At 37.3% G+C, this 26,430-nt stretch overlaps 1 pseudogene; it reads right to left on the minus strand.

Annotated features, from left to right (window-relative positions):
• Positions 1-7,852: 7,852 nt before the first annotated feature.
• LOC129536058 (olfactory receptor 6C2-like) lies at positions 7,853-11,118 on the minus strand (annotated as a pseudogene).
• Positions 11,119-26,430: the final 15,312 nt, after the last annotated feature.

Here is a 26,430-nt window from a genome sequence, read left to right on the forward strand (position 1 = left end):
TCTCTTCCCTTCTACATCTTCCAGCCAAGGAATTAATCTTCACTGATACCAAGCCAGTAGAGACTCAAAAATTTCTAATATACAATTAGCGTTTCTTATCTTGAGATTTTCTAACACCAATGAATAGAAAAAATTCACCCTTTTGTGCCTGGTTCATTTGTTTTACAAGTGTATTTACCTTATTGTTTAACTTATTGCATTATTTTCTTACTGAGGTTGGTCAGGATTCATTGTAACTACTTACTCAGGTCCAGTGTTTCTGAGTAAATAGAGTAAAATCACTGACTGAGGATTACAGTTTACTTGAAAGTTAAAATCTTCTTAAGGAATTTAGTCTCCCATTCAACAGCTGTCAAGTATTTATATTAAATTGAAATGTAGAATAAATAGACATACATATGTATTGGCAGCCCATCTACCTTCCTTTCATCTTTCATAATAATCTCTCAGGTGATATGTGCATCATTGTGAAATTTTACTCTGTCCTTCAAACTTTGACCATCATGCAATTCTTGAAATACATCTATATTTTTTATAACACTGTTTTATAATAGAAGTTAGTAAGCATATTGACAATAAAATGTTAGTATCTGATTTCTGATTATTCTTTCAAACAAATGTTCAATATGAACACAGGGCTATGTAATGAGATGTGTCATTTTAATAATTATGTTATTTTTTTGGGTATGTAAAAAGGAATGAAAGGGCATGCTTACATACTTCTATATACAGGAAAACACTATTTTTATTTGAGATTGTATATCTATCCATAGTTATCCTGAATATTTCTTAACATTAACTTTGATACAGAGTTTTTTTACATATTACATACACCTCCCAGGAAATGAAATTTATCCACACAAGGGAAATTCATTCTAAAAATTGGCATCTCAAAAATATATTTTAATACACTAAAAATAGAAATTACTACTGAAATACATTTGTTTTCAGAGGAAAATATAACCAAGATTCTACAAAAGGAATTACAATCCAAGAGACAAACTTTATGATACTTACTCTTCTGTGAGTAAATCAAAGCTTCTGGTGCTTGTTTAAACATAGAAAAATTAAGATTACAATGCTAACAGTCATTTTTTAATAAAGATGTTTATGTCTTCACATTCATTGGCATGTCTGGGAATGTAGAGGGCTCCCTTTGTTCACCATCTCCAACAAATTGGAAAGATTTGCTTATGATGGGCTTAGTACTGTTATGAACGTCCAAATATTTTCTTACTATCTCCATGATTGAAACAAAAATAAATTACATTAAGAGCCAAAGAATTCTCTTAATTGCTAGAGGAGATATGTGTTAAACCAGCAGGACAGAAAGAAATGCTTTTACTGTCAGTGTAAAATGTCACTTTATTTTTAATTTGCGGAAAATACCACTAAGTGACAAAAACAAATGGTCCTTGCTGACCTACAATCAAGAGTCATTATTTAATCTGAGTAATGAAGTTTGGCAAAAACACAACACAGGGGACTTTGTCTTTGGAGACAGGAGGATGTTACGGTAGCGTTTGACACAGGTCAGGAGGACAACGGTATCATTTAAATTACATAAATCATTAAAAAAAATCTTTCATATATCACAAGGTATCTTGAAAGTTTTAATTGTTTAATTATATGAATAAAATCCTTAATTATATGAATGTTTTATTATTGGACAATTCCCATCAGATAAGAGAAAGGAAAAGTTTATAAAATTGCACAAGCCTAATGTTTACATTATAGACCTTATCCTTCCAGATATTTCTATCTCAGCACAGACGGAATACATAAAAATTTACCACCATATCTTATAATTGGATACAAAACATGTTTTTATGGTTGTACAACAATATGGGCTTCCTAGGTGGCCCAGTGGTAAAGAATCCTCCTGCAGTGCACGAGATGTAGGAGATGTGGGTTCAATCCCTGGGTGGGGAAGATCCCTTGGAGAAGGCAATGGCAACCTACTCCAGTATCCTTGCCTGGGAAATTCCATGGACAGAGGAGTCTAATGGGCTACAGTGGATGGGATCGCAGAGTTGAACAAGACTGTGCAACTGAGCACAACACATGTATGCACAGAAATATGAAGGTATTTACTGTCAATGGATTTTGTATTTAGTGACACAAAAATGGTCAATTTTGTTATGTATATTTCATGAAAATAATAACATACACTTTTATATATTTAAACATTGTTTATCACAGAAAATCAATTTCTTTTTTCCAAAATAGCATTGCCTCAATGACAATTTTGGCCATTTTTAAAACAAAACCTGAACTAAGTGTAGAATTATTTTTATTGTCCAAGGTTACCAATTATTCTATCAAAAGGATGCTCATACAAATATATTTTAATGTGTGAGAATAATTCATAGAAGTGAAATTTCTCAATAAAAATATGATTTCACTTTTAAAAAATTTATATAATATTGTGGCTCAGTTGGTAAAGAATCTGCCTGGTAAAGAATGTGGGAAACCTGGGTTTGATCCCTGTGTTGGGGAGATCCCCTGGAGAAGGGAAAGGCTACTCACTCCAGTATTCCGGCCTGGAGAATTTCATGGACTGTATAGTCCATGGAGTTGCAAAGAGTTGGACACGACTGAGTGACTTTCACTTCACCTCATAGAAATCATCAGATCAGTTTATATCAAACATTTCCACTATAATTAGATTTGGTAAATTATTTTTTATACCCATTCATGTCTTGTTCTTTCAAATTTCTTATATATGTATTTCAAGATTTTGAGTCTCCAAGTTTTGATAATAATTTTTGTCATATAGCTTATAGTTTTATATAGCTGTCTATCAAATATTTTTGCTCTTTAGTTTTTAACTACATTATGAGATATAATTGACTGTGGTGCTGGAGAAGACTCTTGAGAGTCCCTTGGACTGCAAGGAGATCCAACCAGTCCATTCTAAAGGAGATCAATCCTGGGTGTTCATTGGAAGGACTGATGCTAAAGCTGAAACTGCAATACTTTGGCCACCTCATGCGATGAGTTGACTCACTGGAAAAGGCTCTGATGCTGGGAAGGATTGGGGGCAGGTGGAGAAGGGGACGACAGAGAATGAGATGGCTGGATGGCATCACCGACTCGATGGACATGAGTTTGAGTGAACTCCGGGAGTTGGTGATGGACAGGGAGGCCTGGCGTGCTGTGATTCATGGGGTCACAAAGAGTCAGACACGACTGAGCGACTGAACTGAACTGAACTGAAACTGCAATACTTAGAGTGTGCAATTTGATATTTTGACATATGTGTACTCCTAAGTGTCACCCCATCACACTAATCATTCATTTTCCAAAGTTTCCTTGTGCTCCTGTTTAATCCCTCTTTCCTGCCCATCCTTACTGCTGCTGTTACTCACAGTCCATCTCTCTCTATCATTGTAGATTAGTCTGCATTTTCTAAAATATTTTATGAATGGAGTCACTTGGCATGTATTCATTTTTTCATTTTTCTAAAACATATTTTTTTCACCTTTACTGAGGTATGAATGAGAATATATGTATGTATAAGGTATAAAATTTGATAATTTCTTAATAAATGTATGTTGAGAAATAGCCACCACAATGAAAGCTCACTATCATTCACTGCCTGAAACAGTTACTGTTGTTTTGTTTTGGCTTATTTTTAAGGCTTATTTTTATAGTTAAAATTTTAAATCATTTAAATGTAACCCATTCATGTGAATAAAAAATAAAAATTTTCATTTAAGATTTTTTTTGTGTGTCTGAAGCAATTATTATATAAACAATGATTTTCTTAATGAACTGAAAATATCCAACTTTTATATACCAAGTAAAGTAAAACTTTACACAAAAATAAAGGTTATTTTTTAGAGTATACTTTTGGGATCTCAAATGTTCTACTGAACATTTTATCTTTTTTAAAGCAAGTACCATACTAATTTGATTTCACTGATCTATAATATGTTTTGATATTATTTAAAGTAAGCTTCTATTCACTAATATTCATTTTTCATTTATGTGTTACTCATTCATGAGATTTAACTATTTCATACTGAGATAATTTGTGCAATTAAAATTTTTTAAAAAGTTGATTCTAACTGGAACTGTGTTAAAATTATCTACTGAGTGGGAAAATTAATATTTCATTTTGTAACACCTTGAATTCAGAATAGAATCTCTTTTTAGCAGTTATATTGATTGCTTTGATGAAGGGGTTTATTGCTGCTATAAATGTAGTCAACTGACTTTTCATTTCCATTTATCCTTTCTTCATCCAAATAACTAAATGTTCTTATTGTCTGTAAGTTTTCTATTAGATATCATTTACTCTAATTAAATGTATGTCACTATTTTATGTACTTTTATAAAAAAGCAGTGAATAAAATATGTAAAATGTTAAGATGGGGAAACAGTGGCTGACTATTTTTCTGGGCTCCAAAATCACTGCAGATGGTGATTGCAGCCATGAAATTAAAAGACGCTTACTCCTTGGAAGGAAAGTTATGACCAACCTAGACAGCACATTAAAAAGCATAGATATCACTTTGTTAACAAAGGTCCATCTAGTCAAGGCTATGATTTTTCCAGTGGTCATGTACGGATGTGAGAGTTGGACTATAAAGAAAGCTGAACGCCAAAGAATTGATGCTTTTGAACTGTGGTGCTGGAGAAGACTCTTGAGAGTCCCTTGTACTGCAAGGAGATCCAACTAGTCCATTCTAAAGATCAGTACTGGGTATTCATTGGAAGGACTGATGTTGAAGCTGAAACTGTAATACTTTGGCCACTTGATGCGAAGAGCTGACTCATTTGAGAAGACCCTGATGCTGGGAAAGATTGAGGGCAGGAGGAGAAGGGGACGACAGCGGATGAGATGGTTGGGTGGCATCACTGACTTGATGGACATGGGTTTGGGTAGACTCCAGGAGTTGGTGATAGACAGGGAGGCCTGGCTTGCTGCATTTCATGAGGTCGCAAAGAGTCGGACATGACTGAGCGACTGGGCTGAACTGAACTGAAGATGGTGATCACTGTAAAATACATTCACTTCTCAAACAGGTAAAAACTTGAAAAAAATATGGCTTTCATTAATTTCTAACTGCAGTGGTTTCATAAGTTCATTCTGATAATTCCAACTATTTTATTATTTATCTTATGGAATTTTCAAGATGGTAATGGAATGCTTATTATCAAGGGATGCTTATGAAAGTGAGCATCCCTCACTTGTTTCTTTTTTTCTAATTTTTCCTTGATTTTAGTTAAGATGAGTACACAGTACAATAAAAGTATGTGGCTTTTATTTCTCTAGAAATTTTTATTTTATTTTGGTAGTATATCATACTTTTATTTTACTTTAAATGTATTCAGTTCAGTTCAGTCGCTCAGTCGTGTCCAAGTCTGTGACCCTGTGGACTGCAGCACGCCAGGCTTCCCTGTCCATCACCAACTCCCAGAGCCTGTTCACACTCATGTCCATAAAGACGGTAATGCCATCCAACCATCTCACCCTCTGTCGTCCCCTTCTCCTCCAGCCTTCAATCTTCCCCAGCGTCAGAGTCTTTTCCAACGAGGCAATTCTTTGCATCAGATGGCCAAAGTATTGGAGCTTCAGCTTCAGCATCAGTCCTTCCAATGAATATTCAGGACTGATTTCCTTTAGGATGAACTGGTTGGATCTCTTTGCAGTCCAAGGAACTTTAAAGAGTCTCCTCCAACACCACAGTTCAAAAGTATTAGGAGAGATTATTGATTTGTATCCAGTGATCATTTGATCAATTGATCAAAACTTAGATATAATGCTCCTTCTTTATTTTGTTGTTATAAAATTGGGCTATATTTCACATATATGTGTATGTATGTATTAATATATATATTTTTATTTCTGTATACATTTCTGTATATCTCTATTATCTGTTATCTATTTCTACTCTCGTATTATTTAAATAAACCTTGATCATATTATGATTTTGATTCTTTTTTGGTTCTATTTCAAATAGTCTACCTATATTCATCAGTGAATTTTATAGTTTATCTTACAACTTCATGGTCATATTTTTGTCAAATATTAAGATATTTTCATAAAAGTCAATATGGAGAGTTATTGTTTGTCTAATTGAAATCATAGTGACCTTATCTAGTGTTTTATCATGGTTAGTTTTAAAGTAATCTGATCCTTTTATCTTTTTAAACATGCACTTTGTTTGCTTTCTTAAATGTTTTATGGAGATTGATTTATTTGTCTTCCATATCTTGAATTAATTTTTAAAATTCTGGTTTGCCAAAACTTTGTTCATTATGCTGGATCTTCACATATTTTTTTTGTTGTTGTGTTGCTGTAGCACTTCTGTGAGAATAACTATTCAAATTTCAATTTTATAATGGGCAGGAAAATGTTATTTTTTGTTCCATTTGTTTTTTTTAATAATGAATAATTTATGGATGAAGAATTCTTTGATTTCTTCTGAGGGTAGCTTTTATATATTCTCCATGAATTTTTATGAAATGTCTCTATCTCACTGCATACTTTCATTTTGATTCACTATTACATTCTTTATATATAATATTAGTAGCTTTTAAAAAATATAGAATTTGAGCTGTAAAGTCTTTCTCATATAGAAAGAGGAACATAATAATGGTCTCTATGTCTTCATTTGTAGCTCATAACTCAAGAAGAGACAGAAAAACTTCTTAGAGAAAATTGCTGTTTTTTTACATTGAGGCCAATATTTTCCTTTTAAATCACAATTTTGAAGTCTTGATTTATGCTGTTCTGTCAGTTTAAGTACTTTCACCATTTGGATCCTGAATCTTCATTTCCCACCACCATATGGGCTTTTAAACTCCAGCCTCGAATCCATAGTCCAATAGTTTGCCTTTCCATCCTCCATTTTTTGCTTTCCTGCAAATACATGGGTCATAAATAGGATTATTTATCTTCCTTTCTGATTACCTTTCATTTTTGATACATTGTGATTGCCCATATTTTAACTTTCTCTGTTGCTGCTGCTGCTGCTGCTAAGTCACTTCAGTCGTGTCCGACTCTGTGCGACCCCATAGACGGAAGCCCACCAGGCTCCCCCATCCCTGGGATTCTCCAGGCAAGAACACTGGAGTGGGTTGCCATTTCCTTCTCCAGCGACATTCAAAAAAATAGTTGAGAGATTTTATTCAACACATTTTTGTTTTTAATGTCTTTTCCTAGAGCATTTGAAGTGTTATAACTATCTTTCTCAATTGTTCATTGTACTTTCACATCATACCCTCATTCATTCTATTAAGTATCTTATCACATAATTTCAGTTCTCACTGGAATTTTTGTAGAATTTTATCCATATTTGAGTACAACAATTAGAAATATTATGCTTCCAGTTTTATGGAATGGTAGTGAATTGTTTTTATTATACCATAAAATTTAATTATATGGGATTATACTACCTTGGCTTCACAGGTAGCGCTAGTGATAAAGAACCTGCCTGGCAATGCAGGAGACATTAGAGATGTGGGTTTGATCCCCATCGGAGAAGGAAATGGCAACCTACTCCAGTATTCTTGCCTGGAGAATTGCATGGACAGAGGCGCCTGGTGGGTTACAGTCCATAGGGTCGCAAAGAGTGGGACACTACTGAAGTGACTTAACACAACAACATACTTAACTACAAATCAATTTATGAGAAATATACTTTCATTTTCTTTACCAAGACAAATCTTCATGAATTTGAGAAAAAAATAAAGGAAATAATTAAGTTGATTAAGGTGCAACTTAAGTAAATCTAAAGAGGAACAGAGAAATGAAACTGAAATATAGGTTATTAAAAGGTAAAGAAAATTATAAACTTCAATAGAAAGGTTTGGCAGCCATTCATCTTTTATGTTAACTTTATTTATTGACTGCTATTTCATTTTGCTTCTTTAATAATGATGCAATTCTTTTGATTGAAACATTGATGGATTTCTTCACTTTTTTATTTCTCAGTGGGTAAACAAATGGATTTAACATAGGTGAAATGGAAGACATGAGTAGTGAAACCATTTTATTAATAGTAGCTTCTTCCTTTGCTGTAGGATTCATATAGATGAACATGCATGTGCCATACGTGTTGGAAACCACAATCATGTGAGAAGAACAAGTGGAAAAATCCTTTGTTCTTTGCTGGACAGAAGGGAATCCTAAAACTGTCTTCATAATATAAATATAGGATAGAACTACACACATAAGAGTCAAAATGAGGGTCAGCACCCCACAGATTAAAACAGTTTTCTCCATGAACCATGCATCTGAATAGGATATCTTCAGGAGGGGAGAAGCATCACAGAGAAAATGATCAATGACATTGGAGTCACAGAATTTCAGATTTAGCCCCAGACTAAGCAGGGAGGTTATGACCAAGAGTCCAGCCAACCAAGAACAAAAAACAAGTCTCTGGCAGACTTTGCTGCTCATGATATGGTCATATAATGCAGGGATTTGCAGATGGCCATGTAGCAGTCATAGGACACGGCAGTCAGGAGAAAAAAAATCTGTTATTGCAAAGAGGTCAGTAAAAAACCCTTGGCTGGCACAGGCATTGTAGGTAATTACATTGTCGCCTGTTGTGATGTTATACAAATATCTGGGAATACAGGCAGCTGTGAATAAGATCTCTAGGACGGAGAAATTTTGTAAAAAAAAAAAATACATGGGTGTTCTTGGTGGGAATCCACGAAGATGAGTGCAATGATATTCAGGTTCCCAGTGACACTCAGTGTGTAGGTGAGGAACAGAAAGATAAAAATCAGAACCTGCAGCTCAGGGTCGTCTGTCAGTCCCAGCAGAATAAAGGTTGTTATTGTTTCATCACTGATGACTTTTATCCAAACTGCATGCACAGTTATTCAGAAATTATTATGCAGAACATACTGTCTATATAAATACTAATTTAGTCAGCTCTACCTTCCTTACATTTTCATATGATATTTTAAATCATAATATGCATATGATATTTTAAATCATAATATGCATATGATTGGCTTACCTGCTGGCTCAATAGTAAAAATATCCACCTACCAATGCAGGAGATGCAAGAGACAGGGGTTCAATCCCTGGGTGGGGAAGATTCCCTGGAGAAGGGAATGGCAAACTTTTCCAGGATTCTTGCCTGGAAAATCCCATGGGCTGAGGAACCTGGTGGGCTACAATTCATGGGGTCTGAAAAGAGTCAAGGTTGTATATTGTCACCTTGCTTATTTAACTTATATGCAGACTACATCATGAGGAACGCTGGGCTGGAAGAAGCACAAGCTGGAATCAAGATTGCTGGGAGAAATATCAATAACCTCAGATATGCAGATGACACTACCCTTTTGGCCGAAAGTGAAGAGGAACTCAAAAGCCTCTTGATGAAAGTGAAAGAGGAGAGTGAAAAGGTTGGCTTGAAGCTCAACATTCAGAAAACAAAGATCATGGCATCTGGTCCCATCACTTCATGGGAAATAGATGGAAAAACAGTGGAAACAGTGTCAGACTTTATTTTTTTGGGCTCCAAAATCACTGCAGATGCTGATTGCAGCCAGGAAATTAAAAGACGCTTGCTCCTTGGAAGGAAAGTTATGACCAACCTTGATAGTATATTAAAAAGCAGAGACATTACTTTGCCAACCAAGGTCCGTCTAGTCAAGGCTATGGTTTTTCCAGTGGTCATGTATGGATGTGAGAGTTGGACTGTGAAGAAAGCTGATCGCCGAAGAATCGATGCTTTTGAACTGTGGTGTTGGAGAAGACTCTTGAGAGTCCCTTGGACTGCAAGGAGATCCAACCAGTCCATTCTAAAGGAGATCAATCCTGGGTGTTCATTGGAGGGACTGATGCTATAGCTGAAACTGCAATACTTTGGCCACTTCATGCGACGAGTTGACTCACTGGAAAAGACTCTGATGCTGGGAAAGGTTGGGGGCGGGAGGAGAAGGGGACAACAGAGAATGAGATGGCTGGATGGCATCACCGACTCTGTGGACATGAGTTTGAGTGTACTCTGGGAGTTGGTGATGGACAGGGAGGCCTGGCGTGCTGTGATTCATGGGGTCGCGGAGAGTTGGACACGACTGAGCGACTGAACTGAACTGAACTGAACTGAACTGAAAAGGGTCATACAGAACTAAGCTACTAAACAACAGTAAACATATGCATATGGTTGAATATATCGCTAAAATAGTGTGATTTCACAATTAGCAGAAATGTCATTTGGCTTCCCTAAATCTTCCATATTCAGAGTTAAGTGAAAGAAACAACACATCATTAAAGTATGCATTTGGTTAACAATTCCATTCTTGTCAAAATGCTAATACATGCGTGCTTGGTCCCTTCTTTTTGTCCAACTCTTTGCGACCCTATGGACTATATAGCCCGCCAAACTTCTCTGTCCATGGGATTCTCCAGGCAAGAATACTGGAGTGGGCTGTCATGCCCTCCTCCAGGGGATCTTCCTGACCCAGAGATCGAACTTGCCTCTTCTGAGTCTTCTGCATTACAGGGGGATTCTTTACCTACTGCGCCACCTGGGAAGCACCCAAAATACTAACACATAATTTGTAATTTGGACTCCCTCTAGAGTCTTGATCAGAATGTGGAATCTCTGTTCCAGCTTTATAATAAGAGTTTTCTCTTTTTGTTTGTTCATTTGTTTTTCCTGCTGTGAATAAGTGTGTTTACTCCTTTGAACAATAGTATCATTGTGCAAACTATTGTGCAGCATACAGCATTTTAAACACAATTTTATTACATTTTTAAAAGAAGCTCTTTGATAAAGGAACTTTAAAATTACACATGATTTTTCTGTGTTATCTGTTTGTTCTGATTGCTTGTACCTATTTAAATCCTCTTTACTTCTGGTTACATACCTCTGCCTTTTTTCTCCACAATTGCTCCAATTTTATATAACACTTTTCAGTTAATAAATACACATTTCTGCTTCTACTAATGGATTTTTTCTGAATTAACATATTGACTTGAACACCAAGTGTTGAGAAACTGAGGAAGAGGTGCCTGAGGAGAAGGTCCTCACCAGAGGCCTTTGCGGAGGGCCGGCCTCACTTAGCACGTCTCCAACGTTTTCACAAACATCTTGCCCTTTGAAGTTGTCTCATTCGACCCTTAACAACCCTCGGCATGCAGCACAAGAAACACTCCCTAGCCCAAGTAACACTTTTTTTTGTTCTTCTTTAGTTAGCTTTAAGAATACTCCCTACACGTAGTCCTTGAGTTAATTGCAAGCCATGCCGGTAATGGTAATCTTAATTGATAGCTGACTTAAAGTTTAGGAAACTGATTACGCTTAAAAGTGGAGTCAGCATGTCTGGTAAAGCTATGTAAATTTAAGTTTATCAACACTCCACAGGTGTCCTGGTTTTTGTCATGCTGACATAGCTGTTGAAGTCTTACTTCCTTGTTAAACTATATAATAGCGCTTGTAAAATAAAGCAAACTGTCAGTCTCCTAGAAGGCTGTCCGTGTCCCTTCTTCAGAGGCATCTCCACCGAGCTCTACAACCAAGCATATCTACATCTGTGTTGAACCTGCTACCAAACTATTCATGTTGATTTCAGTGTGACTAAATCAGAAGTCATGATCATCCACATGGTTTATCACTTTCATCACCCTTCCTGTGTACTCACAGATTCCATTTATTAACCACACAATCTGTGCAAGGTATTATATACTCTGTCCTATATTCAGCAACTTAACTGAGTAAACCTAATAATTGATTTTCAGTTGAAGTAAAACTTCCTCTCAAGAGTTTTGTGCAATTCTGCTAGAAGCCTTATCCTATACAGTCACTTTTGTGTTCCCATGAACAGCAAAACTCATCACTATGTTAGTACTTAGCTAGAGAATATGTTTGCTGGGATCATAACTTCCTCACCCTGATAGCAACAACAACGAATGTAGTTTCACATGTGTTGTCAATGTCTTAGACTATTTTCTTAATAAATTTATTACCAAGCACACACAATAAAAGTTTTTCTTCATGCTTGGACTTAAATTCTGATACTCAATATTTTTATTCAATTTTTTGTATGACTGAGTTTATAGCTAGACATTTCTGGTTATTTTGCTTTTCTAAAGAAGAGCTATTTTTTAAAAAATCAGATATACTGTAATATTTGCAACTGTGGCAAAAGCTGTAATGTTGTTCCCTTCCTTCCTTGTTTTTCCAAGTAAGTAATTGTATTTTCATTGATACTGTGTTTCTATGCTCACTGTTATCTACAAATGCAATGTTAATTTAAAAAAATCAGGGATTTTATTGATGCTGAGTTTATGCCAAAAGCTACTGCACAGTTATTTTCTCAGGCATCCCAACTTAATTACAGAAGTAGGGTAACTTATAATTTTCACTTTAGAATAAGTGTCTCAAAGATTGTAATGCTACATCAATGAGTGAAAAAAATTTGCTTTGAAATCACAGCTTATGCATCTGTTAAGAGCGTCTCTTCATTGTTTTTAAATTGTATTTTATTCATCCTGAGGTAGGAGAAGAGCTGCATCTGATGATTTGCCCAGTTCATAACACTAAACCCATGTGTTGGCAGCCACCATTATGGGGATGAAGTGTTGACCTAGGCTCATAGTTTTGAAAATTAAGACCCTCCCAGAGAATTTGAGGCTGTATACAACATATATATTAGATTAAATTCAGAAATAGTAAGGAATGATTATTGCCATCTTACCTACTTTTTTATCCTTTTTTTTTTTTTTAAATCTCTCAGGCTACATATGTATCACTATGTAACCTTAATAAGGTATGGACATTACTCAGTGTTCAAATACTGTATGTTTGTTATAAAATGCTACATAACATTATAAGACATACTTCATAGACTTAGAGAATGAATTTACCATCACCAGGGGGAAATGATGACATGGGAGGGATTGATTGGGCATTTGGGATGGACATGTACACACTGCTTATTTAAAATGGATAATCAACAAAGGCTGACTGTAAAAAAAAATTTAAAAAAGACATAATTCAATAAACTAATTGACATTGACATGCAGCAAACTGATTTTGGTTCATCTATCTTTCAATAAATATTTGAATGAAGGGATTTCCCATGAGTGATGTTACTGCAGCTAATCTCTTATAGAGTGACAAAGGAATTACACACAGACACACCACACACACGTATGTATATTTTCCAACTTGAGACTGATGGTATAGCTGATGACATTTCTGCATATATACTATATTTTTATATCTATTTACATATCCACCTATTTCTAATAAGACATTTCATGCATATTTTTGAAGACTTTGTAAAATACAGAAACTATAGCTCATAGATCTTAGGTTAAGGCAAGCACATAAATTTTCTTTTTCTCTGAGAAAATTATGACTGAAATTAAACAAAGGGAAGTATTACTAATGTTGCAAAACTTATCACACTTACTTTTTTTATTTTTTATTTATTTTTTATTGGAGGCAAATTATTTTACAATATTATATTGGTTAGTTTTGCCATACATTGACATGAATTCGCCCCAGGTGTACATTAGTTCCCCCTCCTGAACCCCCCCTCCCACCTCCCTCCTCCCTTTATCCTCCCCCTGGGTCATCCCCGCACGCCAGCCCCGAGCATCCTGTAACATGCATCGACCCTGAACTGGTGATTTGTTTCACATATGACAACATACATATTTCAATGCCATTCTCCCAAATCATCCCACCCTCACCCTCTCCCACAGAGTCCCAAAGACTGTTCTATACATCTGTATCTCTTTTGCTGTCTCGTATACAGGGTTATCATTTGCATCTTTCTAAATTCCATATATATGCATTAGTATACTGTATTGGTGTTTTTCTTTCTGGCTTACTTCACTCTGTATCATAGGCTCCAGTTTCATCCACCTCATTAGAACTGATTCAAACGCATTCCTTTTAATGGCTGAATAATACTCCATTGTGTATATGTACCAAAGCTTTCTTATCCATTCATCTGCAGATGGACATCTAGGTTGCTTCCATGTCCTGGCTATTATAAACAGTGCTGCAATGAACATTGGAGTATATGTGTCTCTTTCAATTCTGGTTTCCTCGGTGTGTATGCCCAGGAGTGCGATTGCTGGATCATATGGCAGTTCTATTTCCAGTTTTTTGATGAATCTCCACACTGTTCTCCATAGTGGCTGTACTAGTTTGCATTCCCACCAACAGTGTAAGAGGGTTCCTTTCTCTCCACATCCTCTCCAGCATTTATTGCATGTAGACTTTTGGATAGCAGCCATTCTGACTGGTGTGAAATGGTATCTCATTGTGGTTTTGATTTGCATTTCTCTGATTATGAGGGATGTTGAGCATTTTTTCATGTGTTTGTTAGCCATCTTTATGTCTTCTTTGGAGAAATGTCTGTTTAGTTCTTTGGCCCATTTTTTGATTGGGTCATTTATTTTTCTGGAATTGAGCTGCAGGAGCTGCTTGTATATTTTGGAGATTAAACCTTTATCAGTTGCTTCATTTGCTATTATTTTCTCCCATTCTGAAGGCTGTCTTTTCACTTTACTTATAGTTTCCTTTGCTGTGTAGAAGCTTTTGATTTTAATTAGGTCCCATTTGTTTATTTTTGCTTTTATTTCCAATATTCTGGGAAGTGGGTCTTGGAGGATCCTGCTGTGATTTATGTCGGAGAGTGTTTTGCCTACGTTCTCCTCTAGGAGTTTTATAGTTTCTGGTCTTAAATTTAGCTCTCTAATCCATTTTGATTTTATTTTGGTGTATGGTGTTAGGAAGTGTTCTAGTTTCATTCTTTTACAAGTGGCTGACCAGTTTTCCCATCACCACTTGTTCAAGAGACTGTCTTTTCTCCATTTTATATTCTTGCCTCCTTTGTCAAAGATAAGGTGTCCATAGGTGCGTGGATTTATCTCTGGGCTTCCTATTTTGTTCCATTGATCTATATTTCTGTCTTCATGCCAGTACCATACTGTCTTGATGACTGTGGCTTTGTAGTAGAGCCTTAAGTCCGGCAGGTTAATTCCCCGAGTTCCATTTTTCTTCCTCAAGATTGCTTTGGCTATTCGAGATTTTTTGTATTTCCATACAAATTGTGAGATTATTTGTTCTAGTTCTGTGAAAAATATCGTTGGTAGCTTGATAGGGATTGCATTGAATATATAAATTACTTTGGGTAGTATACTCATTTTTACAATATTTATTCTTCCAATCCACGAACATGGTATATTTCTCCATCTATTAGTGTCCTCTTTGATTACTTTCACTAGTGTTTTATAGTTTTCTATGTACAAGTCTTTTGCTTCCTTAGGTAGATATATTCCTAAGTATTTAATTCTTTTCGTTGCAACAGTGCATGGAATAGTTTCCTTAATTTCTCTTTCTATTTTCTCATTATTAGTGTATAGGAATGCAAGGGATTTCTGTGTGTTGATTTTATATCCTGCAACTTTACTGTAATCATTGATTAGCTCTAGTAGTTTTCTGGTAGAGTCTTTAGGGTTTTCTGTGTAGAGGATCATGTCATCAGCGAACAGTGAAAGTTTTACTTCTTCTTTTCCAATTTGTATTCCTTTTATGTCTTTTTCTGCTCTGATTGCTGTAGCCAAAACTTCCAGAACTATGTTGAATAGTAGTGGTGAGAGTGGGCACCCTTGTCTTGTTCCTGACTTTAGGGGAAATGCTTTCAGTTTTTCACCATTGAGGATAATGTTTGCTGTGGGTTTGCTATATATAGCTTTTATTATGTTGAGGTATGTCCCTTCTATTCCCACTTTCTGGAGGGTTTTTATCATAAATGGATGTTGCATTTTGTCAAAGGCTTTCTCTGCATCTATTGATATAATCATATGATTTTTATTTTTCAGTTTGTTAATGTGGTGTATTACGTTGTTTGATTTGCGGATATTGAAGAATCCTTACATTCCTGGGATAAAGCCCACTTGGTCATGATGTATGATCTTCTTAATATGTTGTTGGATTCTGATTGCTAGAATTTTGTTAAGGATTTTTGCATCTATGTTCATCAGTGATATTGGCCTGTAGTTTTCTTTTTTTGTGGGGTCTTTACCAGGTTTTTGGATTAGGGTGATGGTGGCCTCATAGAATGAGTTTGGAAGTTTCCCTTCCTCAGCAATTTTCTGGAAGAGTTTGAGTAGGATAGGTGTTAGCTCTTCTCTAAATTTTTGGTAGAATTCAGCTGTGAAGCCGTCTGGACCTGGGCTTTTGTTTGTTGGAAGATTCCTGATTACAGCCTCTAGTTCTATGCTTGTGATGGGTCTATTCAGATTTTCCATTTCTTCTTGGTTCAGTTTTGGAAAGTTGTACTTTTCTAGGAATTTGTCCATTTCTTCCAGGTTATTCATTTTACTGCCATATAATTGCTGATAGTATTCTCTAATAATCCTTTGTATTTCTGTGTTATATGTTGTGATCTCTCCATTTTCATTTCTAATTTTATTGATTTGGTTCTTCTCTCTTTGTTTCTTGATGAGTCTGGCTAGTGGTTTGTCAATTTTATTTACCTTCTCAAAGAACCAGCTTTTGGCTTTGTTGATTTTTGCTATAGTCTCTTTTGTTTCTTTTGCATTTATCTCTGCCCTAATTTTTACGATTTCTTTCCTTCTACTGACCCTGGGGTTCTTCATTTCTTCCTTTTCTAGTTGCTTTAGATGTAGAGTTAGGTTATTTAGTTGACTTTTTTCTTGTTTCTTGAGGTGTGCATGTATTGCTATGAACTTCCCCCTTATCACTGCTTTTACAGTGTCCCAGAGGTTTTGGGTTGTTGTGTTTTCATTTTCATTCATTTCCATGCATATTTTGATTTCTCTTTTGATTTCTTCTATGATTTGCTCATTATTCAGCAGCGTGTTGTTCAGTCTCCATATGTTGGAATTTTTAATAGTTTTTCTCCCGTAACTGAGATCTAATCTTACTGCATTGTGGTCAGAAAAGATGGTTGGAATGATTTCAATTTTTTTGAATTTACCAAGGCTAAATTTATGGCCCAGAATGTGATCTATCCTGGAAAAAGTTCCATGTGCGCTTGAGAAAAAGGTGAAATTCATTGTTTTGGGGTGAAATGACCTATAGATATCTATTAGGTCTAACTGGTCTATTGTATCATTTAAAGTTTGTGTTTCCTTGTTAATTTTCTGTTTAGTTGATCTATCCATAGATGTAAGTGGGGTATTAAAATCTCCCACTATTATTGCATTGTTGTTAATTTCCCCTTTCATACTTGTTAGTAATTGTCTTACATATTGTGGTGCTCCTATGTTGGGTGCATAAATATTTATAATGGTTATATCTTCATCTTGGATTGATCCTTTGATCATTATGTAGTTTCCTTCTTTGTCTCTTTTCACAGCCTTTGTTTTAAAGTCTATTTTATCTGATATGAGTATTGCTACTCCTGCTTTCTTTTGGTCTCTGTTTGTACGGAATATCTTTTTCCAGCCCTTCACTTTCAGTCTGTATGTGTCCCTCATTTTGAGGTGGGTCTCTTGCAGACAACATATATGGGAATCTTGTTTTTGTATCCATTCAGCCAGCCTTTGTCTTTTGGTTGGGGCATTCAACCCATTTACATTTAAGGTAATTATTGGTAAGTAGGATCCCGTAGCCATTTTCTTTATTGCTTTGGGTTCGAGTTTATACACCCTTTCTGTGTTTCCTGTCTAGAAAAGATCCTTTAGCATTTGTTGGAGAGCTGGTTTGGTGATGCTGAATTCTCTCAGCTTTTGCTTGTCTGTAAAGCTTTTGATTTCTCCTTCATATTTGAATGAGATCCTTGCTGGGTACAGTAGTCTGGGCTGTAGGTTATTTTCTTTCATCACTTTAAGTATGTCTTGCCATTCCCTCCTGGCTTGAAGAGTTTCTGTTGAAAGATCAGCTGTTATCCTTATGGGAATCCCCTTGTGTGTTATTTGCTGCTTTTCCCTTGCTGCTTTTAATATTTGTTCTTTGTGTTTGATCTCTGTTAATTTGATCAATATGTGTCTTGGAGTATTTCGCCTTGGGTTTATCCTGTTGGGGACTCTCTGGGTTTCTTGGACTTGGATGATTATTTCTTTCCCTATTTTAGGGAAGTTTTCAACTATTATCTCCTCAAGTATTCTCTCATGGTCTTTCTTTTTATCTTCTTCTTCTGGGACTCCTATGATTCGAATGTTGGAGCATTTAACATTGTCCCAGAGGTCTCTAATATTGTCCTCATTTCTTTTAATTCGTTTTTATTTTTTCCTCTCTGTTTCATTTATTTCTACAATTCTATCTTCTAGCTCGCTTATCCTGTCTTCTGCCTCTGTTATTCTACTGTTTGTTCCCTCCAGAGTGTTTCTGATCTCATCTATTGCATTATGCATTGTATATTGACTTTTTTTTATTTCCTCTAAGTCCTTATTAAACCTTTCTTCCATCTTCTCAATCCTTTTCTCCAGGTTATTTATCTGTAACTCCATTTTGCTTTCAAGATTTTGAATCATTTTCACCACCAAAACTCGAAATTCTTTATCAGGTAGATTCCCTATATCTTCCTCTTTTGTTTGTGTTGATGGGCATTTATCTTGTTCCTTTACTTGCTGGGTATTTCTCTGCTTCTTCATCTTGCTTATATTGCTTTGCTTGGGGTGGCCTTTCCCTCTTCTGGCCATTTGTGGAGTTCTCTTTATTATGTAGTTTCCTCGCTGTGTGTGGGGTTGGACAGGTGACTTGTCAAGGTTCCCTGGTTATGGAAGCTTGTGTCGGTGTTCTGGTGGGTGGAGCTGGATTTCTTCTCTCTGGAATGCAATGAAGTGTCCAGTAATGAGTTATGAGATGTCAGTGGGTTTGGAGTGACTTTGGGCAGCCTGTATATTGAAGCTCAGGGCTAGTTTCCTGTGTTTCAGGAGAATTTGCGTGGTATGTCTTGCTCTGGAACTTGTTGACCCTTGGGTGGTGCTTGGTTTTAGTGTAGGTATGGAGGTGTTTGATGAGCTCCTATCGATTAATGTTCCCTGGAGTCAGGAGTTCTCTGGTGTTCTCAGGATTCGGGCTTAAGCCTCTTGCCCCTGGTTTTTGGTCTTATTCTTGGAGTAGCCTCTAGACTACTCTATCTGTCATTTCCAAGGTGGTTCCCTCTGTTTTAGCTTTTGTTTGCTGGTCTCTTCAGTGTCTAATTTCAGCCCTGATACTAGGGGGTGGGTGGACACTTTTTAAGACTCAGTTGTTGAGTCCTGTTCTGGGAAGGGAGGAACACTGCAGACGAATATCTCTGGCATCTGTGGGGAGTTTTCGCAGCGTCTCGGTCACACTGGGTTTGCCCCCGCTCACAGCGCATGTGTTGTCCCAGTCTACACTGCACAGGCTCTAGGTTGTTCTGCCGGGAACTGTCCGAGGCTGGCGCCGGGTTTTATGCACTTCCCAGGTCTGAGCGGCTCAAGTTCAGGTTCTCGGGTACTCCACAAAGGCGCAGACTTGGTTGGGCCTGCGTTTTGTGCCTTCCCCGGTCCGAGCAGCTCAGGGGACCAGGTGTTTGGCGAGCGCGGTCACTGCGACTTATCACCTCCCCAGTCCCTGCCACTCGGTTTTCTGGGTGTACAACTGGTGCACCTTCTCAGGGGGATATCGACCGGCCCGAGCCCAAGAGGTCCTGATTAGCAACAAGCCTGCCTGCAGTTTGTATCGGATGCCTTTCAGGGGCTGCGGTTGCCCGCTTCGCCTCTGGCTGCCCTCCCTGCTTGTCTCAGAGGGGGATGGGGGATGGGGCGACCGCAGCTGGCTCGCTGTGCTCAGTCCTTTGTTCTGTGAGCGGGGCTGGTGGAGTCTTAAGTTAGAGCTTTCTGCCTTTTCGTGGGGGAAGCTATCCCAGTTTGCTTTGCTATCCCCAGTTCTCTCAGATTGTTCTTGCGGCATTCAAGCCCAGTCCTCTCTCTAAGCAGTTCAGCCGGCTCCTCCCTGCCCAGCCCCAGCTTGCTAATGGCCTATGCAGTCATCTGCGCTGCTTCTCCGCTGGGAGTTGCCGTTTGGCAGGTAATCTGTGGGTTTTAAAAAAATCTTAAAAAAAAAAATAATGAGGGTTATGTGGCCCTCTGAGATTCCAAGGCTCGCCACAGATTCGCCAGTGAGAGTGTTTCCTGGTGTTTGGAAACCTCTCTTTTTAAAGCCTCCCTTCCCGGAACGGAGCCCCGTCCTTACTTCTTTTGTCTCTCTTTTTATCTTTTTTTTCCTACCTCCTTTCGAAGACAATGGGCTGCTTTTCTGGGTGCCTAATGTCCTCTGTCAGCATTCAGAAGTTTTTTTGTGGACTTTACTCCGCGTTCAAATGTTCTTTTGATGAATTTGTGGGGGAGAGAGTGGTCTCGCCATCCTATTCCTCCGCCATCTTGTTCCTTCCCCCCACTTTTATGTCAGTCATTCATAGCTTCCTTAAGTTGATTAAAATAGTAATTCTTAAAGGCATTAAATTGAAAATGGTAGGTTCAATGAAGATTTTCATAGAAACTTCCATTCACTTTGGCTCGTGCATTGTTTATCACTCTCAGAATTTTTGAACATGTAGAAAGTTCTTTGAGACTGCCATCTCTAAAAAATTGGATTTATTTTCTTAGGAAAAGCCTAAGAAATATTTTTGTGTATAGATTAAGTTTTAAAAGGTGGGGAGAAAAGTGATCCTAATGGCAGTGAAATGCCAGAGACTCCCTCCTCTTTTACAAGAGCTGGTATTTCAGTATCTTTGGACAGAGGCAAAGATTTGAATAACATCAACCTTGCATGTTTTTCCTCTTTTTTAGTTTGCTTTCTTTGCAAATAAATAAATTTAAAAAATGGTCCTTGGTGACTTGCACTGAGAAGTCACTAATGAATCTTTGAAGTAAATTTATTTGGCAAAAGCAAAAATAACAAAAAATGCTTTGGCTTCAGTGTCCTTGGAGACAAGAGGATGACAATTACCAGGTTATTTTGTTCATTTTCTTATTTCTCTTAAGAGCTTTATTGAAGGAAAATCAATGGAGTGTACATAAGTTTTAACATATGTACACTCCAGTGAAAACATTTATACAATAAAAAAGTGAACATGTCCATCATCCCCAGGTGTCTTGATGCATCTTTATTATCTTTTGTGCCCTACTCTTCTTGCACCTCCTTATTCCTCAGTCAACCATTGATAAATTGTCTCTGTGAACTAGTTTGTTTCATTTAGGAGCTTAAGTAAATGTAGTAATGCAATATTGTAATTTATATTTCATTTACAATTACATTTTATTTACAATTATCAATACAATTGCATTTACATAGTAACTTACCTTTCAATAGACGCTGTGAGAGTAGCCATTTCCCGATGGTTGTAATAAGAAAGAGGAGTGAGAACTCTTTTCAACATCCCCAGTATCTCAGCATCACTTAATTTTATATTGGACTACACGTGAGTTGACTCACTGGAAAAGACTCTGATGCTGGGAGTGATTGGGGGCGGGAGGAGATGGGGACGACAGAGAATGAGATGGCTGGATGGCATCACCGACTCGATGGACATGAGTTTGAGTGAACTCCGGGGGCTGGTGATGGACAGGGAGGCCTGGTGTGCTGTGATTCATGGGGTCGCAAAGAGTCGGACACGGCTGAGTGACTGAACTGAACTGATACGAGAGTTTCATTCATTCGTTCAGGTATGACCTAAATCAAATCCCTTACGAATATACAGTGGAAGTGACAAATAGATTCAAGGTATTCGATCTGATGGACTGAGTGCTTGAAGAACTATGGGCAGAGGTTTGTGACATTGTACAGGAGGCAGTGATCAAGACAACTCCAAGAAAAAGAAAGGAAAAAAGGCAAAATAGTTGTCTGAAGAGGCCTTACAAATAGCTGTGAAAAGAAGAGAAGCAAAAGGCAAAGGAAAGAAGGAGAGATATAGCTATTTGAATGCAGAGTTTCAAAGAAAAGCAAGGAGAGATAAGAAAGCCTTCCTCAGTGATTAATGTAAAGAAATAGAGGAAAACATAGAGTGGGAAAGACTAGAGATCTCTTCAAGAAAAACAGAGATACCAAGGGAACATTTCATGCAAAGACAGGCACAGTAAAGGACAGAAATGGTATGGGCCTAAGTGAAGCAGAAGATATTAAGAAGAGGTGGCAAGAATACACAGAAGAACTATACAAAAAAGATCTTCATGACCCATTTAATCATGATGGTGTGATCACTCACCTAGAGCCAGACATCCTGGAATGTGAAGTCAAGTGCGCCTTAGGAAGCATCACTATGAATAAAGCTAGTGGAGGTGATGGAATTCCAGTTAAACTACTTCAAATCCTGAAAGATGATGCTGTGAAAGTGCTGCACTCAGTATGCCAGCAAATTTGGAAAATTCAGCAGTGACCACCGGACTGGAAAAGGTCAGTTTTCATTCCAATTGCAAAGAAAGACAATGCCAAAGAATGTTCAAACTACTGCACATAGGCACTCATCTCACACGCTGGCAAAGTAATGTTCAAAATTCTCCATATCAGGCTTCAACAGTACATGAACTGTGAACTTCCAGATGTTCAAGCTGGATTTAGAAAAGGCAGAGTAACCAGAGATCAAATTGCCAACATCCATTGGATCATCAAAAAAGAGAGAGAATTCCAGAAAAACGTCTGCTTCTGGTTTACTGACTATGCCAAAGCCTTTGACTGTGTGGATCACAACAAACTGTGGAAAATTCTGAAAGAGATGGGAATACCAGACCACTTGGTCTGCCTCTTGAGTAATCTGTATGCAGGTCAGGAAGCAGCAGTTAGAATGGGACATGGAACAACAGACTGATTCCAAATTGGGAAAGGAGTATGTCTAGGCTGTATATTGTCACCCTGCTTATTTAACTTATATGCAGAGGACACCATGAGAAACGCTGGGCTTCTGGAAGAAGCACAAGCTGGAATCAAGATTGCCGGGAGAAATATCAATAACCTCAGATATGCAAATGACACCACCCTTATGGCAGAAAGTGAAGAACTAAAGAGCCTCTTGATGAAAGTGAAAGAGGAGAGTGAAAAAGTTGGCTTAAAGCTCAACATTCAGAAAACTAAGATCATGGCATCTGGTCCCATCACTTCATGGCAAATAGATGCAAAAACAATGGAAACAGTGAAAGACTTTTTTTGGGGGGCTCCAAAATCACTGCAGTTGGTGACTGCAGCCATGAAATTAAAAGACGCTTGCTCCTTGGAAGAAAAGCTATGACCAACCTAGACAGCTGCAGTATTTTCTAGATTCCATATATATGCCTTAATATATGATATTTTTTTCTCTTACTATGTATCTTTTTCTATGAACTTAAAGCAACATTAATCCACAGACATGATTTATTTTACTGCTATACAGAAAAAATGCTGCCATCATATATGCCATCATACATTATAATATAAATGCTAAGTTATCATACTTTATAAACATTTTATATTCAGGTTAATGATGCATAAAATATGCATATTTAAATTTTTATATCTTCTGCTTAGCATTTATAACAAATTCTATTTATAGTTATTTAATTTTTTAACCGTGTTTCAATACCATACAAACAATGTTGAATAACAAGGATGAGATTGTTGTTGTCATCTCTTGTGTTGTTGGAAGAGAGTGTTTGCTATGACTGGGCTTCTTTCCCACTTTGGCTCAGCCTCTTCATTCTTTCTGTAGTCTTTTCTCTGCTCTTCCCCGATAGTATATTGGACACCTACCTTCATAGGGAGTTCATCTTTCAATGTTATATCTTCTTGCCTTTTCATAAACTGTTAACAAGGTTCTCAAGGTAAGAATACTAAAGTGGTTTGCCATTCCCTTTTCCAGTGGACCAAATTTTGTCAGGCCCTGGCCTGGCTGCTGCGATTTGGGGTCACAAAGAATTGGACATGACTGAGTGACTGAACTGAACTGAACTATCAGGGACATGACCTTCAGCTACTCAGTGTAGCTGGATGACACACCTGGTTGTCTCACTGCTGGTCCTCATTGAGTGATGAAATTAGACATCCATATTTGGTTCTTGATTTATATTCATAGTCTGAAAGAAAAAAAAGAAAGTCGCACAGTTGTGTCCGACACTGCAGTCCCATGGACTGAAAACCTGTCCCGCTCCTCTAGCCATGAAATTCTCCAGGGAAGAATACTGGAATGGGTTAACAATTCCTTCTCCAGGGGATCTTCCCAACCGAGGGATCAAACCTGGGTTGCAGGCAGATTCTTTAACAACTGAACCACTAGGGAGTGAGTGTTAGTCGCTCCGTAGTGCTCAGCTCTTTGCAACCCCAGGGACTGCAGCCCACCAGTTTCCTCTGTCCATGGGATTTTCCAGGCAAGGATACAGGAGTGGGTTGCCATTTCTTTCTCCAGAGGATCTTCCCGACCCAGGGATTGAATCTGGGTCTCTTGTACTGCAGGCAGATTCTTTACCATCTGAGCTACAAGCTCCAGTGTATTCATAGTCTATTGGTAATTTATTCTTTAAAATAAATTTTATTTTTTGTGAATAGTTTTATCATTTTATCATGTTCTCATTTAATTGTGAAATTTTCATGAGTATTAAATTTTATGAAAGGGTTTTCACTTCTACTTATCTACTTTTCTGATGTGTATTGTTAAAGATTGATATGACAAAGTATGTGGATAGATTTTACTGAGGTATAGCTTTTCCTTTAAACTCTGCTGCTGCTGCTAAGTTGCTTCAGTCATTTCTGACTCTGTGCGACCCCATAGACGGCAGCCCACCAGGCTCCCCCATCCCTGGGATTCTCCAGGCAAGAACACGGGAGTGGGTTGCCATTTCCTTCTCCAATGTGTGAAAGTGAAAAGTGAAAGTGAAGTCGCTCAGTCGTGTCTGACTCTTCACGACCCCATGGATTGCAGCCTACTAGGCTCCTCCATCGGATTTTCCAGGCAAGAGTACTGGAGTGGGGTGCCATTGCCTTCTCCGAAATTAAACTCTAGTTGGTCCTATTCTATTTTTTCTTTTAATATATTCCTAACATGTACTTACAAATATTTTACAGATAAAAATTTTTATTTGTACACTTAAATGAAATTAAATTTTTTTTATGATTTGAAATGGATTCATTTAGGCTGAAATTATTTAGGATATTTATTAAATTATTGACAATTAAAATTTTTTTCTCTTTCCACTTTACAGTCTGAAATTTATTCATTTTCCCAATAAATTATGTGGGTATTGCTAATTTAAATGCATAATTTCTTTTTTCATATTTTACCGTATTTTTTCATATTTTATATCTTTCAGTTCTTTAGTAAAATTTATTGCAAAATTGAATGAAGCATGTTTTTATATCTATTTGAATCTCCTATGTATTGATACGGAGAAGGCAATGGCAACCCACTCCAATACTCTTGCCTAGAAAATCCCATGGATGGAGGAGCCTGGTAGGCTGCAGTCCATGGGGTCGCGAAGAGTCGGACACGACTGAGTGACTTCATTTTCACATTTCACTTTGATGCATTGGAGAAGGAAATGGCAACCCACTCCAGTGTTCTTGCCTGGAGAATCCCAGGGACGGGGGAGCCTGGTGGGCTTCTGTCTATGGGGTCACACAGAGTCGGACACGACTGAAGTGACTTAGCAGTAGCAGCAGCAGTGGGCTGCCATCTATGGGGTCGCATAGAGTCGAACACGACTGAAGCGACTTAGCAGCAGCAGCAGCATGTATTGATATTTATATTTATTTCTAATTCTTAACCTCAAATATATTGCTTTCTGACTTTTTTCTCTGTATTTGAGTATATAAGATTATTTCCCCCTAAGTTTTACAGAGAATCAAGCTCTGAATTATTTACCTTAAATTTAGCACTTAATTGATTTTCTTTTTCTGTTAAACTTTCATTGTTCACTCTATATTGTTTCATTGTGTAGTTTTTCTAATGGCTTAAAATGAGTATGTCACTTTATTTTTAATCTACTTTGAAAAATGTTATTATCAAAGATTAGTAAGTACATAAATTACTCTCAAGTACAGACTAATACCTGCAAATGTGCTTTAGACATACAAACTTTATAAATGTGTGCTTTATATAGATATTTAACATGTTATTGCTTGCTGTGTGCTCTCTCAGTTCTAGCTGGCTCTTTGCGACCCCATAGGCTAGCCTACAAGATTCCTCTGTCCAGGCAAAAATACTGGAGCTGGTTGCCATTTCCTACTTCAGAGGATCTTCCTGACCCAGAGATAGAACCCACATCAACTGTGTCTCCTGCAATGGCAGGTGGATTCTTTACCACTGAGACATCTGGGAAGCCCTATTGTTCGCTAGGTGTGCTCTAACTTGTCTCAAAATTTTAATTGTTATTGAAGTTAGGTACTTAAGTTTAAATGGTTTATTTTAAATATTTACATGTAAAGTTTTATTTCTGATTTATAGACTTTAAAATGCCACTGCTGTGCTTTACAATCAAGGCTTAAAATTTCAATACATTAGAAATTTTATGTCTCATCCTCTGTCATCCCC

This window comes from Moschus berezovskii, chromosome 6, assembly GCF_049115385.1.
Source record: "Moschus berezovskii isolate FMDL1 chromosome 6, NW_MosBer_1.0, whole genome shotgun sequence".
Lineage (NCBI taxonomy): Eukaryota > Metazoa > Chordata > Mammalia > Artiodactyla > Moschidae > Moschus > Moschus berezovskii.